The sequence below is a fragment of the Sceloporus occidentalis genome, unplaced genomic scaffold, assembly GCF_023333645.1.
Source record: "Sceloporus occidentalis isolate IW3139 unplaced genomic scaffold, rSceOcc1.0.p SCAF_5, whole genome shotgun sequence".
NCBI lineage: Eukaryota > Metazoa > Chordata > Lepidosauria > Squamata > Phrynosomatidae > Sceloporus > Sceloporus occidentalis.
The window spans coordinates 18,153,378-18,168,269 of record NW_028316985.1 but is presented as its reverse complement, the minus strand read 5'-3'; the positions used below and the strand labels follow the sequence as shown (position 1 = coordinate 18,168,269).

At 40.6% G+C, this 14,892-nt stretch overlaps 1 protein-coding gene across 6 annotated transcripts in view; it reads left to right on the top strand.

The window, feature by feature from the left end:
- The window catches only part of LOC149311719 (voltage-dependent L-type calcium channel subunit alpha-1C-like), a 487,833-nt gene that overhangs the window by 249,400 nt on the left and 223,541 nt on the right, over positions 1-14,892 (top strand). The window lies entirely within an intron of this gene.

Sequence of the window (14,892 nt, the reverse complement as noted above, 5' to 3'; positions counted from 1 at the left end):
ACTGTTTTCTGTGCAAGTTTTTGCTGTGTTAAATTTTTGTTGTGCAAGATTTTTTGCATAGAAAACAGCAGTCATGCACCACCCCCCCCCCAAAAAAAAAAAAAAAAACCCTACATGGCTGCCTGGAAACAGTGGAGATATGCCCAAACCCTCACAATTCTTTCACAAAAATCCACATGTCATTTCTGTGCAAAATAATTTCCCCAAACACTTTGGGATATTTGAATATTGGGCAAGCACTGTGTTTTATCCACAACAGAGTTGGAAATGAAATTATCAGTTCTTCTTCATTTGCAAGAATGAAATTGTTGAATATAGATTTAGTGTCCCATATCAGAAATGCTTGGGTCTAGAAATGTTTTGGATTTTGGATTTTGTCAAATTTTGGAATATTTCCATATACATAATGAGAAAAGTGCACATAATGCAAATGTGCACTTTATACACATAAGATAATTTTATACACAATATTTTAAATAATTTTGCATATGAAACAAAGGCCCTATACAGACAGGCCAAAATAAAGCTGCTTCAGGTCACTTTGGAGGTATGGTGTTACAATGATGCATGTGTCCTAAGAGTCTGGAAGCTGCACCAAAGCTGCACTCCAGTCCTTAGGCTTCTGGACTCTTAGGATGCATGTATTATTTAAACAGCATACTTCCAAAGTGACTCAAAGCAGCTTTATTTTGGTCTGTCTGTATCAGGCCAAAGTTTCTATACACTGAAAATATCAGAAAGCCAAAGTGCCACTATCTCAGCCACCTGTGGACAATTTTGGATTATGGAGTATTTTGGATAATAGAATTCCACATAAGGGATATTCAACCTGTATTAAGACCAAGAAAAAAATCTGCCAAATTGCACTGCTCATCTTCTGTTGAAAAGCGTAAGATGCAAAAGTGTTTACCTTAGGCTGAATTGTTCCCCTTATTAGCTGCTTGAGGAACGATGTACAGTATTTAGTAAAGATATGATTTTATATGAGAAGAGCTAGGAATTAGGTAATTGTGGAAAAGTCTTTGAGCCAGTTTGTTCTTTCATTTATTTTAAGTTGTCTGTGTAGGTGGCATAGATATACTCATGGCAAACCGATTTTTCCTTTGTTTTCTTGAGCTTATATTCTTCCATGAATTCATGTTCTATGATTTTGAAGTGAAGTGAAGCTTGCCTATAAAATATATTTTGGAACTTAGCCAGTACTTTATTATAGCATTTTGTGTGAAGGGAAGCAAAACATGGCTGCAACTGATGTGGTGTCTTTGGTGCTAGGCCCATAGTTTATAATCTCAAGAGTCTCTTAGAAAGATCTATTTCTGTATTTTGCTAAAGCATGTCACTAATAAATCTTGCAGTCTTTTGTCAGAAAATAAAGCTTGCCATGATATACTGATCCCAAGATGCGCTTTTAAACTTGCAAGATCACTGTCTGAATTTGTCATCCTTTTATGTGTTGTAAATCTGTAAGCAACTGACAAGCTGAAGGGCTTCAAAGGGGTAGTGTTGTTCCTGAAAGAAAAAAAAGGAGATGAAGTCATTTCAACATTAGTTGCCCCAAAGTTATCTGCTCTGAGGATCCAGAACACAGTCAAGGAATCATATAACTCTTTGTCACTTGGTTGTGATCATGCTCCCCTAGTTAGCTATTGCTGTGCTTTCCTATAGGGTAAAAATCTCAAGAAGAAACTGAGAACATAAGCACTTGTACTTAAATTTGGACTTGGTGGGTATTCTCTCTGAAGTCAGAGCCCGGAGTTCCAGCAGGAAAAGATTAAATGGCGGCTAGTGGCTTCCATGTCAAAGGGACAATGACATTGCTTCAGGTTTTAGTTTGAACTTTAAAGCAAATGTCTTTTACTAGATAGGTCCCTTATTGGTCAGACTCAACTGGACCAAATTCACTCCCCCACTGATGTGGAAGCCACAAGTTGTTATTGCATGCTCTCAAATTGTTTCCTAACATTAACGTATCACAGGCTTTTTTTTTTTTTTTTTTTTTTTTTTTTGGGCAAGATTTGTTGAGAAGGGGGTTTGCCTTTTCCTTCCTCTGAGGCTGAGAGAGTGTGACTTTCACAAGATAACCCTATGCTTTGCTGAGAAGGGATTCAGACCCTCATCTTCAGAATTGTAGTCCAGTGCTCAAACCACTATACAAAACTGGCTGTCTTCACAAACTAACATTGCTAAGCTGGAAGTCAGATAGCAAATTGTAACATTTAGGCATTACTGTACTGTACTGTACTGACTAGCCAAGACTGGGAGACCAGTTTCCAGGTGTTTACATGATACCTGTCTAGTTTAGAGCTTTCCTATTGCCTTCCAGTTACCGATAAAAAATTTTGGTACATGTCTTCTATGTACTATTCCTCTCTTTCCCAGAGGAATTCTCTAAGGCCCAAGCATATACAGTCTAAAGTGTCACAATATGTGTTTGGCCCAGCTTTTTTGCTAAATGTTTGGGTAGGTAGGGGTAAGAATAAACATCCAGTTGTCAAGGGAATGAGAATACAACTTGCTAGGGTGGTGATAGTATTATAATCCTTTCCTTGAGTGGTGGAGGGTGACTGATAGCAAACTGCTTTTCTCTCCACCCAACAAGTACAACTCCCTAGGTTATGAGTGGAAGACATGTTGGATTTAAACTCCCATGAACCCTTGCCAGAATAGCCAGTTGTATTCCAGTAACCTTGGGAGGTACCATATTTTGTGGCATATAAGACAACCCCCAAATTTTCCAATGAAAATATAGAGTTTGGGATATACTTGCTGTATAAGACTACTCCTCTTCCAACGCACACCAAATAAAAATTAAAAAAACATCAGATTTGATTTCAATATGGTAATTTTAATTCAAATGCTTAAGACATGCAGGTACTTAGCAGGAAAACTTGTTGTATACAAAGCCTGTTTGGATTGGTCAGCTCTCGTTGCCTGCCCAGCACTCCCTGTCTCCAAGACTATCAGAGAGGTAGTGCAAACACGGTTCTTTTTTCCATACCCCGGGTGTCCCAGACGCCTGCAGCTTGCTCTGGCCTTCACTTACACCTTCCCGGTGAGGCGCCCCCTCGCCTCGTCATCGGGACTGCATTAAGTCACTTCTTTCCATGAATCCTGGTGAATGGATTTTCTTCTACTGTACTTGTACAGTGCCGCCCTTGCTGCTTTCATACAGTCTCCACAAACGGCAGGGATGCGGCCATGGCCGTTTTTGAGCTCCCCCCACCATATATGGTGACTGCAGTTCTCCAGTCCGGCTCAGAAGTTTCAGCACCCAGTGTATAAGACGACACCTGGCGTATAAGATGACACCCAACTTTTGAGAAGATTTTCCTGGGTTAAAAAGTAGTCTTATACACCAGAAAATACAGTACACACGTTGACCACCCCTGCTCTATATTTTATCTGGCTTATCTCCCAACACCCTATAGATCTGAGTAGTAACTTAGCACATTGAACAAGAATGCATTGGTACTGAAGGGATCTCGTAGTCCCTTTGAAACTGAGGGTGGATCTACACCAGACAAAATAATCCAGGCTGCTTCCAGAATATCCTGGTCATAAAGTTACTCTGAATTTGTCCCCTGTTGCCTCCACATTTCAGAATGACATGTATTCCACTTCGCCATCAGGCACTGCTGGTACAAGTTGCTCCCTCTGAGGTTGAAAACAAGGCATCCAGTGTTGATCCCATGGCAGGATGCTTCATTGTGAACTGAGAGGGAGCGACTCACACCAGCAGCTGTGGAGCCTGGTGACACAGCAGGACACTGTGTAAATAGTTGCCCTGCATTGCTCTGGAGTGCTTGGATTTTCCTAGAAAACCTGGAGCAAAAGGTAAGTCTTTTTAATGTGGTGAAGGCAGGGATGGCCTGGACTCAATGCAAACTAGCCTCACATTGTAAAGACAGTCGGCAGTTGAACTGAGGCTTTGCCCTGCCTTGTGAAGACAGGTCATGGTGTGGGCAGAGGGAAACATGTTCCTTTGGCCCATGTAGACATGCCCTGTAAGAAAGAAGTTGTTGGCATAAGCTTTCAGAGACTTGCATGTATGAAGGCTTATGCTAACAACTTCTTTCTTTTTTCCCCAGTTAGTCTCAAAGGTGCTACAAGATCCCTTTGCATACTGATCCAGACTGACATGGCCATAACTTTGAACTGCATCCTGAGTCTTCTTTGAAAAATACAGAGGCCAAATAAACAGCAAGTGTTTTGCAACCCCTCTCCACAAACAAAAAGTTTGAAGAAAATAAAACAAACTTAAATGAGATAAATGTGGAGAATACAATGGAGCGATCACTTGTCATGTTACAAAGGAAGAAAACAGAGATGAGCAGAGTTTGATGTACTGGGCTTAGTGACTTTTATGATGACTACTTGACTATATGCAAGTTAATTAGATCCTCTGTTGATTTCCTGTCAGAATGTCATCAGTCCTCTGCCCATAAAGTTGTTGTATGTCTTGATTTTCTCCAGTAAAGGAAGCAGTTGAACAGAACCTGTTGTCCATTTTCCTGGCATCTAAAATTCACTACCTCTAACCCAGTAGGTCCTAAGCCATGTGTTTCACAGTGCTCAACTTTCTTTTTAAAATACCACCTCCTCTAAGCCACAATAGAAGCTATTTTTGATACCTTGCCATGTGTCAAAATTGGCTTGTTGGGTAGCAGAGAAAGGCAACTCTGTTTAAAGAAGAAAGTATTGTGCTCTGAACTGTGGACAAATATTGCCTTCAGTCAACTTTGAATTGGAGTCAATATCTGTCCTCTTAGTTCTTATGAAAGTTCTGTCATAATGGCGGGTTACAAACCGCCATTAGGGACGTCCTGAGGACGTCCCAGTTTGGAAAAGGGGCGTCTCTTCTAGACGCCCCTTGCCCTATCACGGACTCAGTCCATACAAAATGGCAGCGCCCTGTTCATACGGGCGCCGCCATTTTGACGTAACAGATGCTCTGCGTCCACACGTGGCGCCCCGGAAGTGACGCCGTGAGTGTGCCCTTTGGCACTCGCGGCGCCTCTTCCAGGGCCTGAGAAGGAGCATGATTTCTGCGCTCCTTCTCTGCAGCATCCGGGAGCCGCGCCGTTTAAAGGCTGCGGCTCCCCGACGCTGCAAGCGGCAGCAGAGGAAGAGTGCTGCAACCCGGCGGTTTGTAACCCGCCAATAATAGCTACATTAATAATCTGGACTTTCCCCAAATCCATTGTTAAAAACACAACTAAATTCCTTTACTTTTTCTGCACATTCTTAGTATCTTGCATTATTAGTTATACACCAAAAGTAGAAATTTATGTAGAAATTCAATATTAATCCAGATTTTATAGCTGGCTCACATGTTATATCTTTGTTAGAGTATAATCTCAAGATCATAATACATAAAGAAGAAACAAAATATACTTTGAAATATGTGTTCATCGCTGATAAAGAATAGACCGATGAACCTATGAAATGCAGCTGGCTGAGATACGGTATTGTTGCATGCATATATCTTTGCACACATTTCTACTAGCATTTTTGCCTTATAATATTTCAGGCAGCTCTGGATATAAGGTATCTGTGGTGCTGGAAGCCAAAGAGAAGTCCCTGTGGGCCCAAGAGAATGAGCTGTTTTGGTTTCCCTTCTTTGGGTTTAAACCACATTATGCCTCTAAACCATGTAAGGAAGGGTCACAAAAATCCCAGTGCTTCCACAAAGTAAATATTTTATATGTGTTATCAATGTAAATACATACTATAGCCTGTGAACCTTGTGAAGGCAGTTAACACATTTTCCTTACTGAAACATTCATGGAGTCAGTTTCAGCCAACAGAAGGCAGCCACAGCTATTTTCTTTTTCTTTTAAGGTATAGTGATATGCTTTTTAAATAAATGGTGCAAATTGTTTAAGGCCCTAAATTATTAATAGTACAAAAGGGTAAACTGCAGGATTGTAAATAATGCTTCCTGATGGCTCCGTTTCCATCCACGTGTCCAGCTTGGATCATCTTCACATTGGCTGTATTCACATATGCAATATTCAGGAATTTCAAATCTGATTCTTCCTTCGTTTATTCATGTCAGGAATATTATTGGTTCAAATGATGACATGAAGAAGAAATAATTTTCCATTCTTCTGCTGATTTTCTGCTTTATCTGCCTGTTATTTCATGCTGTGTTGTGCTTTAATAGATGTTTCATGTAGTTGCCCATAATGACAGAGAAATTGCCCATGTTAATCTATTGTAAAACAACACCAACAAGACTTTTGGGACCTTATGGTAGCATTATATTTCATGGACTAGTATCTACTTGATCAGATGCACCAAAACATAAGAACAGGGGCCTGTTTAATCCAATATTCTTTTCACACAATAGTTAACTAGATGCCTGTGAGAAGCCAACCAGCAAGATATGAGGGCAATAGTACTGTAACACGTGTTGTTCAGAAATTGGTATTCAGAAGCATGTTGCCTTTTAAATAAAAGGTAGTGTGTAGCCACTGATAGCATTATTCCCCATAAATGTACCTCATTCTATTTTAAAGCTGCCTGGTTGGTGATATCATTACATTCTCTGAAAGCAAATTCCATAATATCTAATCTGTTACATGAAGAAACAATTCCTTTAATCTGCCTTGAATCTTCCATGATTCAGCTTCGCTGATTGACCCCAAGTTACTGTATTGTGAAAGAGGGAGAAAAATATCTTCCCACTGACTTTCTCTACACCAAACAGAATTCTATAAACATTTACAATGTTCCCTCTTCATTCTTTTTTGTTTGTTATCTTTCAAAAATTGTAGTCTTTCCTTATATGAGAGATTCTCTGGTCCCTAGGTCCTTTTTGGTTGCTTTTTTCTACATGTTTTCTACAGTAATGCCAGTATTGAACTTGCCTTTTTCACAGCTACCACACATGTGTAGACATTTTTATTTAACTGTCTGCCAAACTCCAATCTCTTTTCTAATCAGTCACCAAAAGCTCAGACCCTGTCAGCCTATAAACAAAGTTGGGACCTGCCAATCCCTTCATGTGCGTCATACTGCACTTGCTTTATAATGAACTGCAATCACCATGTTGATGTCTGTTTCCTCCACTTCAAAGAGATTCATTTTGGAGCTTGTCACCAACCCTTTTTGTACTAATCCCCCTAAAAAATGTTGTTATCAACTAGTTTGGTGCTCGGATTAGTACTCTGGTAATGAACCCTAAAAGATTTGTGAGCCAGGAATTAAGCTTTGCAGAAGCCATATTGTTTCTTCTTTATTACAAGTTCTCCTTCCATATGCTTGATAATCTTATCTTGTCAACATTTTCCACCAAATTACCTGGAACAGATATTAAGCATGAAGTGTTGTAGTAATGTAGAGAAAAGCATTGTAAACAGTGTAGTCAAATAGCAATTAAATGCAAAAAGTTCTGTCTGTGACAATTCTATTAAAATTAAAATATATTCAAAGCAGCACAGCACTTATTCACAACACCAGTAAGTGGTGATAATAGCAAATATTATTAGGAATATTAGAATAGTTATTTTTATATTTCAGCTACAATAAAAGAACAGTCTTTGCACTCACAATTGTACTCACCATTTGTAACGTTTGCAATTTCTTGCCCTTTTTGCATTTTCCTTTCAAATGGGACAGAATTATACACTTTTATGGATTGGAATTCTGCTTTGCCGGTGTACAAATATCCCCCCCCCCCCCGCCAATGTAAGGATTCAGCCTAGAAATAAAACATATATGCCTTGCAGTAGACTACCTGAAATCTAAATATAGTATTATAACAAAAATGCGACAGAAGTGGTGAATTTTTTCCTCTCTTACAAAAATGATACATATTTGCTGCACTGGAGCTCCTTATGTAGAAGTATGCACATTTTAAAATTTGGCTGAATAGGTATGTGGATAGTAATTGCTCACTGAACTCACTATATAATGTAATTATTTAGGTATGAAAACAGTCTATGCTAATGGGTCGGTAAAGCACGCATATTCATGGCACTGTACCATGCATTGGGCCTGTACAGACAGGCCAAAATATAGCTGCTTCGGGTTACTTTGAAGGTATGCTGTTTCAATGATGCATGCGTCCTAAGAGGCCAGAAGCCATGCCAAAGCCATCTCCAGTCTTAAGGATTGGAGCGCAGCTTTGGTGCAACTTCTGGCCTCTTAGGACACATGCATCATTGAAACAGCATACCTTCAAAGTGACCTGAAGCAGCTTTATTTTGGCCTGTCTGTATGGGCCCTTTACACAATTATCTGTTTTCTTAAAGGTGGCTTATTATTTTAGGGAAGGGCTTCTAATTAACCTTTCAGTAGCTTCCCCATGAATTATATGCTGCAGTTACATGCAGCTCTTTTATTGTAATGATATCTCCATTTACAATTAAAGTTTTCATAGAATCATAGATTCCTAGAGTTGGAAGAGATCACATCCAGTCCAACTCCCTGCTATGCAGGAACTCTCAATCAAAGCACTCCAGACAAATGGCCATCCAACCTCTGTTTAAATATTTTCAAAGAGGGAGACTCCCCCACTCTCCAAGGCAGCGTGTTCTGCTGTCAAACTGCTCTTTCTGTCAATTCTTCCTAATGCTGAGGTGGAATGTCTTTTCCTATAATTTAATTCCATTGCTGTACTTCAAATCTCTGAAGCAGCAGAAAACAAGCTTGCTCCAGCCTCAATATGACATCCCTTCAAATGTTTAAACATGGCTATCATGTCACTTCTTTGGATGTAAACAGCCATATATTTATATGCCCTTGGGATTAGGGATGTGAGCTTCCATTGTCTGTTTGAGTCTCTAGTACATTTGAACACTTTAATGGAGCAGCTAATAATGGACATACATGTGAGCATCTGGAGAAGCAAAGTATTTTTCCATTCCATAATACCCTCTTAAATGTTGTGAAAGAGCTGGTCGTAAATACTATTATCAATTAATCATGAATAAAAACCCTTGAAGTACTTGCTTTCTGTGATATGACTGCATTTTAAAATTGATGCATTCTCTAAAACACTCCATTGAAGGCGTTCTTGGTTCATTACTAGCATCTAACACAAAATGCCTCCTAATTGTTCCTAACAAAATACATGCTTTGGACTCCACTTTAAAGTCTTAAAACCTGTCAGATCATAGTTTTAAGTAATTTGAAGTGAGATCCTCATTGTGTAAAGCCTAGAGAGGCACCATGTTATGTGTTTCCAAGGTCCTCCTCAAGTAAATATATTGAAGAAATATTGGGTCCCTGGTGGGTAGTATTATGCCAAAAATTTCCAGTGTCAAAATATATACTATTGCACATGTTTAATTCTCATCATTTTCTTGATGGGATACACACATGTTTAACTTCAGAGATGGGTCTTACTGCATTTTCCTGTATGTAGCCCAAACGCAGCCTGTATGCAACCCAGGCTTATCCCATGGCTTTTCAAGGATGGGATTTGCTTGTCCTTGAAAAGCTGTGGGATAAACCCAGGTTGCATAAGGGCTGCATATGGACTGCTTACAGGATAATGCAGTAAAACCCATCTTTGAAGTTAAACATGTGTGTATCCTGGGAATTAAATGTATGCAACAATCTCTTATGAGTTTAATATTATTGCCTGATTAATGCCATTGTATTTTCTGCAACTCAAGCTCCAGTCACTTAACCTTCAGGGAAACATAGGGGATTATCACACAGGAGGCTTGCAGTCAGTAAAACATTTCTGAAGTGCGAAGGTGTGATAGCTGGTCATGCTTCTAAATCATCATTGAGGTATCCCCGCTCCTCTCCCTATCTCCCATCCTCAAAGCATTTCTGGAGCATCCATTTCTTCAATAACGGGAACTTCCATTATGAAGAAATGTGTCCAGGAATGCTGCCAACACACACTCACACGGCTGAGAAGAGCCTACTCATCAAAAGGAAAACACGCCGAGCTGCTAAGAAGCAGCTCCTCCAGCAACAATGCCAAACGAAGTTCAAAGAGAGTATGCCACAAGCCAGTCCAAAGTTCAAGCAATACTACCAGTCCAGTCCGAGGTCAAGAATACCAGAGGGTTGGTCAGCGAGTCCGGTCCAAGGTCAAGAATTCAAAGGCAGTCAAATGTCTAAGAGGCAAGGAGTCAGATCCAGCAGTGTTTGCTTAATGAGAACAAATAGTTTCTGACAAGAGAGCTCAGCGTCTGCCAGATGTCTTATATCTAGCTCCCTTATCACAGCTGCTGAGTGGCTAATGAACGTTTCTCAGCAAGTCTCTTGGAACGCTGAAGGCATGCCCTTTCTGATCTCCTCTGGCTAAAGGTAGGCACCTCAATGCTCTGCTGCTCTATGTCTCCCACGTCTGGCACTTCTACTGGGGCAAGGCTGGGCTGCTGAGCCCCAGGCTCCACTGGAGAAGACCCCACAGAGCTAGGGTCTAGCTGAGCCAAATCCACTGGGGCTGGGAGAGCAGAGCTGGGACCTGGTAGGGCAGAACTGAGGCCTGACACAGCCTCAGGTTCCTCCTGCACCTGAGGAGCCAAGTCCTCCTCATTGTCCTCCGAGTCTTCCTCATGGCTGGCCATGACAAAATGGCTGCTCTGCGAACATTTTGAGGATGGGAGAGGTGCAGGGACACCTCAATGATGATTTAGAAGCACTACTGGCTATCACACATTTGTGCTTCAGGAATGGTTTTCCGGTGTTTAAGCCATAGTAAGCCTCTCATGTGGTAATCCCCATAGATTGATATAGGACCACCAAGCCCCTGGAAACCCTGCAGCTACCCTGTTTAGTCCACATACTCAAAACACTTCTAAGCGATAGTCCAGCCATGAGAGCAGTGGGGAGAGATTAGCGTGGATTGCTCCTCTCTTCACACGAGTTTCTCCTTTGTTTAACTGTTTGTACTGTTTTCCCTTTTGTTCTCTCTTCACCCAATCAGCGTTGTTGTGGCAAGTCACTAGATGGAGGAAATTTCCCTAACAACCAATCCTACTTTAGGCTGGCTGTAAAGGAGGGGCTGCTGCAGGAGGAGTGACTTTATAAGAGAGTGTGTCAGTTTAAGAGTCAGTTCAGAGCTGTTCTGTTCTGCAAGTTGTCAGTGAGGATTCAGGCCAGTGTACCTGAGTACAAAGTGGATTGCTCCCATCCTTATCCCATCCTATTCGTGCTATCAGGGGAAAGATTATCACACACTATGTCAGGGATGTAGCCAGGGGGGTCTTGGGGTCCGGACTCCCCCTTCCATTAGAAAAATGAATGGTGTGTGCTTCTGCGCCGCTGCACCCAAGCCCCATTATAATGGTGGCACTTAGTCTGGACCCCCCCCCTTCCTAAAATCCTAGCTACGTCCCTGCGCATCTCCCATTCTTCTCCTATCCGTTAACCGTCATAGACCCATCATTTGGTATTAATGGGAGTTTCTGTTAATACCAAATAATGGATCCATAACAGTTCACGAACAGAAGAAAAGGATAAGTGAGTGGTGTGTGATAATCTCTCCCTCGATCACGTGAATAGGACAGGAGCAATCTATTTTGTTCCCATCTTTATCCTCCGTGTGATAATCTCCATAATTCTGTTAAAGGTTAAGCAGTTTAGAAGTATAATAGACTACTAGGTTGAAAGAAAGCAAGAAAGAGTTCAGTGAGGGAACTGAATAGGAAATAACTTGTAACTATTAAAGTACTGTAACTACTGTAACTATCCAATCTGTGAAACAATCTAGAAGAAGATAGAATCTTAACACCTGGTTGTAAATAAAGTTAATGTTTATTTGTTACCAGAGGAATATTGCTCTGAGTGAATTTATAACAATAATTTCACAGACACCATGCTACCAAAGATAAAACATTTGTCACCCTACACCTCAGATGGGCCCTTCAGAGTCAGGATTTGTGCTCAGTGTGCCAGGGTCCCAAAGAGAGAGAGAGATTCTTTTTGGCACTTTATTAAATCTTGCAAGACTGAATACACACACAGACATTGCTATGGAGCATAGTATACACACACACACACACACACACACACACACACATATCCAGATTTTCCACTCAAAACCAGAGTAAATTTTTCCCCCTCTGGATTAAATCCCTGGGTGCTGAAAAGGCCCAGATTTGACCAAATCATCATGTAGTTGTCAGGACTGCTTGCAATGAAGACAAGTTGAGACTGTTTCATTTGGCCCGTGTAGACAATGTGTAAGTCAGGCATGCACAACGTATGGCCCCGGGGCCCGCATATGCCCCTCAAAGGATGTTGGGTGGCCCATGAGGATGTGGAATGACTTGAAGGCTCCTCCGCTGCTTGGCCTTCTCTTGAGAAGGCCAGGCAGCAGAAAAGGGGGATGGGCAAATGCTTGCCAAGCAAGACTCCTTCACCATCTGGCTATCTCCTGAGGAGGAGGATGGGTGGCAGAAGAGGAAGATGGGCAAATACTTGCCCTACAAAGGTCCTCCACTGCTAGGTTTTCTCCTTAGGAGAAGGCTGGGTGGAGGATGAGGATGGGTGATGCAATGCTCCTCTGCTGTTCGGCTTTCTCTTAAGGAAAAAGCCAGGCAGAGCAGGAGGAGGACAAAATTAGTATTAATAATGTTAACTATTATTAATTAATAATTATTAATTAATATTGAATTAAAACCTATCTGTGGCCCAAAAAAGTTAACCTAGTTTAATTTTGGCCCCTTCCTACTGTCAAGTTGTGCAGGTCTGCTCTAAGTGAATGAAAGAAAGAAAGAAGTTGGTAGCATTAGCTTTCATAGACTTGAATCTACATCTGAGTTTAGCCAAGCCAATTATGTTAAATGACAAGAAACATTTCCTGACTCAAAGGGATTTTTTGTGAGAAAGGAAGGTGCTGCCTTAGAATGTAGGACGCATCCTCTTGAGTCACATCGAAGACCTTTCTAGTCCAGCATCCACAGCAGCCAACTAGATGCTACTGTGGGAAACCCACAAGCACAATATGCAGGCAGTTGCCCTCTCCCACTGCTGGTCCAGGGAACTGGTATTCAGAGGCATGTTGTTTTTCACCATGGGGGCAGTTTATGGACATTAGGATCAGTAATTCCTAATAGCCTTATCCTATGGGTCTCTTAAAAGAGCCCTGATGGCGCAGTGGTTAAATGCCTGTACTGCAGCAACTCACTCAAAACCATAAGGTTGCGAGTTCAAGTCCAGCAAAAGAGCTCAAGCTCGACTCAGGCTTGCATCCTTCCGAGGTTGCTAAAATGAGTACCCAGATTGTTGGGGCAAATTAGCTTACAGTTGTAAACTGCTTAGGCAGTATAAAGCAGTATATAAATGAAGCTTGTTTGTTTTGTTTGTTTTGTTTCTGTTCAATCGCCTAAAAGATTTATGGAGTCTAAGCACTTCCAGAAATATTCAAGGAAACACTTCTGTGTGACCATTAAATATGTTAACAACATTGATTGTGAACTATAAAAATTGTGTAGTGAACAAAGCAAAAACATGGGGAAAACATATGGCTAACTGGAGCTGTTTGATTGTATGGAAAAACCCTAGTGAATTCATTAGCCTGACATTGTTAATACTGAGTTTAGCATCTTAATGTTGGCTGAGTTTAGCATCTTAATGTTGGCTTGTATCTGTGAAATCATCTGTTAAAACATCAGTACCATACCTGGGGACAGCTTTGTCAAAACCAGCCAATTTTGTACTGAGTACAGCATGTCTCAGTTAATTGTTCACTTAACAGCAAACCAGATGACAGTAATCAGTTTGAAATGCCATATGGTAATATTTCAAGGAATCAAATAATTCAGTGGATGCATTCTGCTGTTACTGCTCATGAAACACCATCAGTGTACATAATGCTTATAGTGTGAAATCCTAATCTCAGGTGTTTATAGTCAAATAAAGCAAGATGGCAAGAACAAGGAGAGGGAAAAGAAATGTATCACACAGAAAGCAGGGAAATACATTTATTCATGAGCTATGATACAACATACTTTGTTGCTTTATAGTGCTAAGGTTACAATTGCAGGTGAAACAGATTCATTGTAATTACCGAAACATAATATATTGTTTAATTTTAAATAGTTGGTTTTTAAAATATTATACATCACATGTTCTGTGGATAGTTTAAGAACTATGAATTTCTGATTGGATTTGGTCTGCATTTGCATGACAACACAAGGCCTGCAAAAGTAACAGTTTTGTAGATTCAGGGTCCTTAACTTGTTTCTCTGCTCACCTAGCAGGTGGCTCCAGTATCCTGATGGATGCACTAAATAGATCCACCTTGGTTTCATACAAGTGGCACCACAAGAGGGAAGTGATACTGTCTGTTCTGCCAGTAAGGCCATGCATTGTTAAACCTATTTGTCAGAGAGCCAATGAACAGTACTTTGGTATTGTTTCAGAGAGAGGAGACGGGGATGTATTCCTCTACAACTGGTCCCACATCCTCCTCTATGCCTTCATGCCATTCCCATTCATTTCCTGCAGCATAGTGAAGCTGTACCTCAGCCTGGTTTGACCCTCTCCTGAATCTAGCCGAGCATAGTTATGTTCTATAAACTTCAGGTGAACAAAGGATATCAATGCCAGAAGAAGAAAAAAGATCCAGTATAGACAACCCATCAAGTTTTATATAAACAAAATGTTGGTGTGTATAGTTTTGTTTCTAAACTCACATTGCATCTTGAGTCTTCGGATTGGATGTCAGTTGACATGAGTTTCACAGAGTTTCAGCAAAAACAACTGCAAAGTTTTAAAGAAAACTAAAGGAATTTGTAATTTCTGGCCACTTCTGAAGCTTAGATCAATCCCCTTCTTAGCACTCTCTACACTAATGGCATAGTAATAGAATAACATTTATTGAAATAACACTCTCATCAGTGTATCTCTAAAACCTTTAAAAACATGAGTGCATTTACAGTAACGCTGCTGTAAAATACATTTGTAAAGTACATT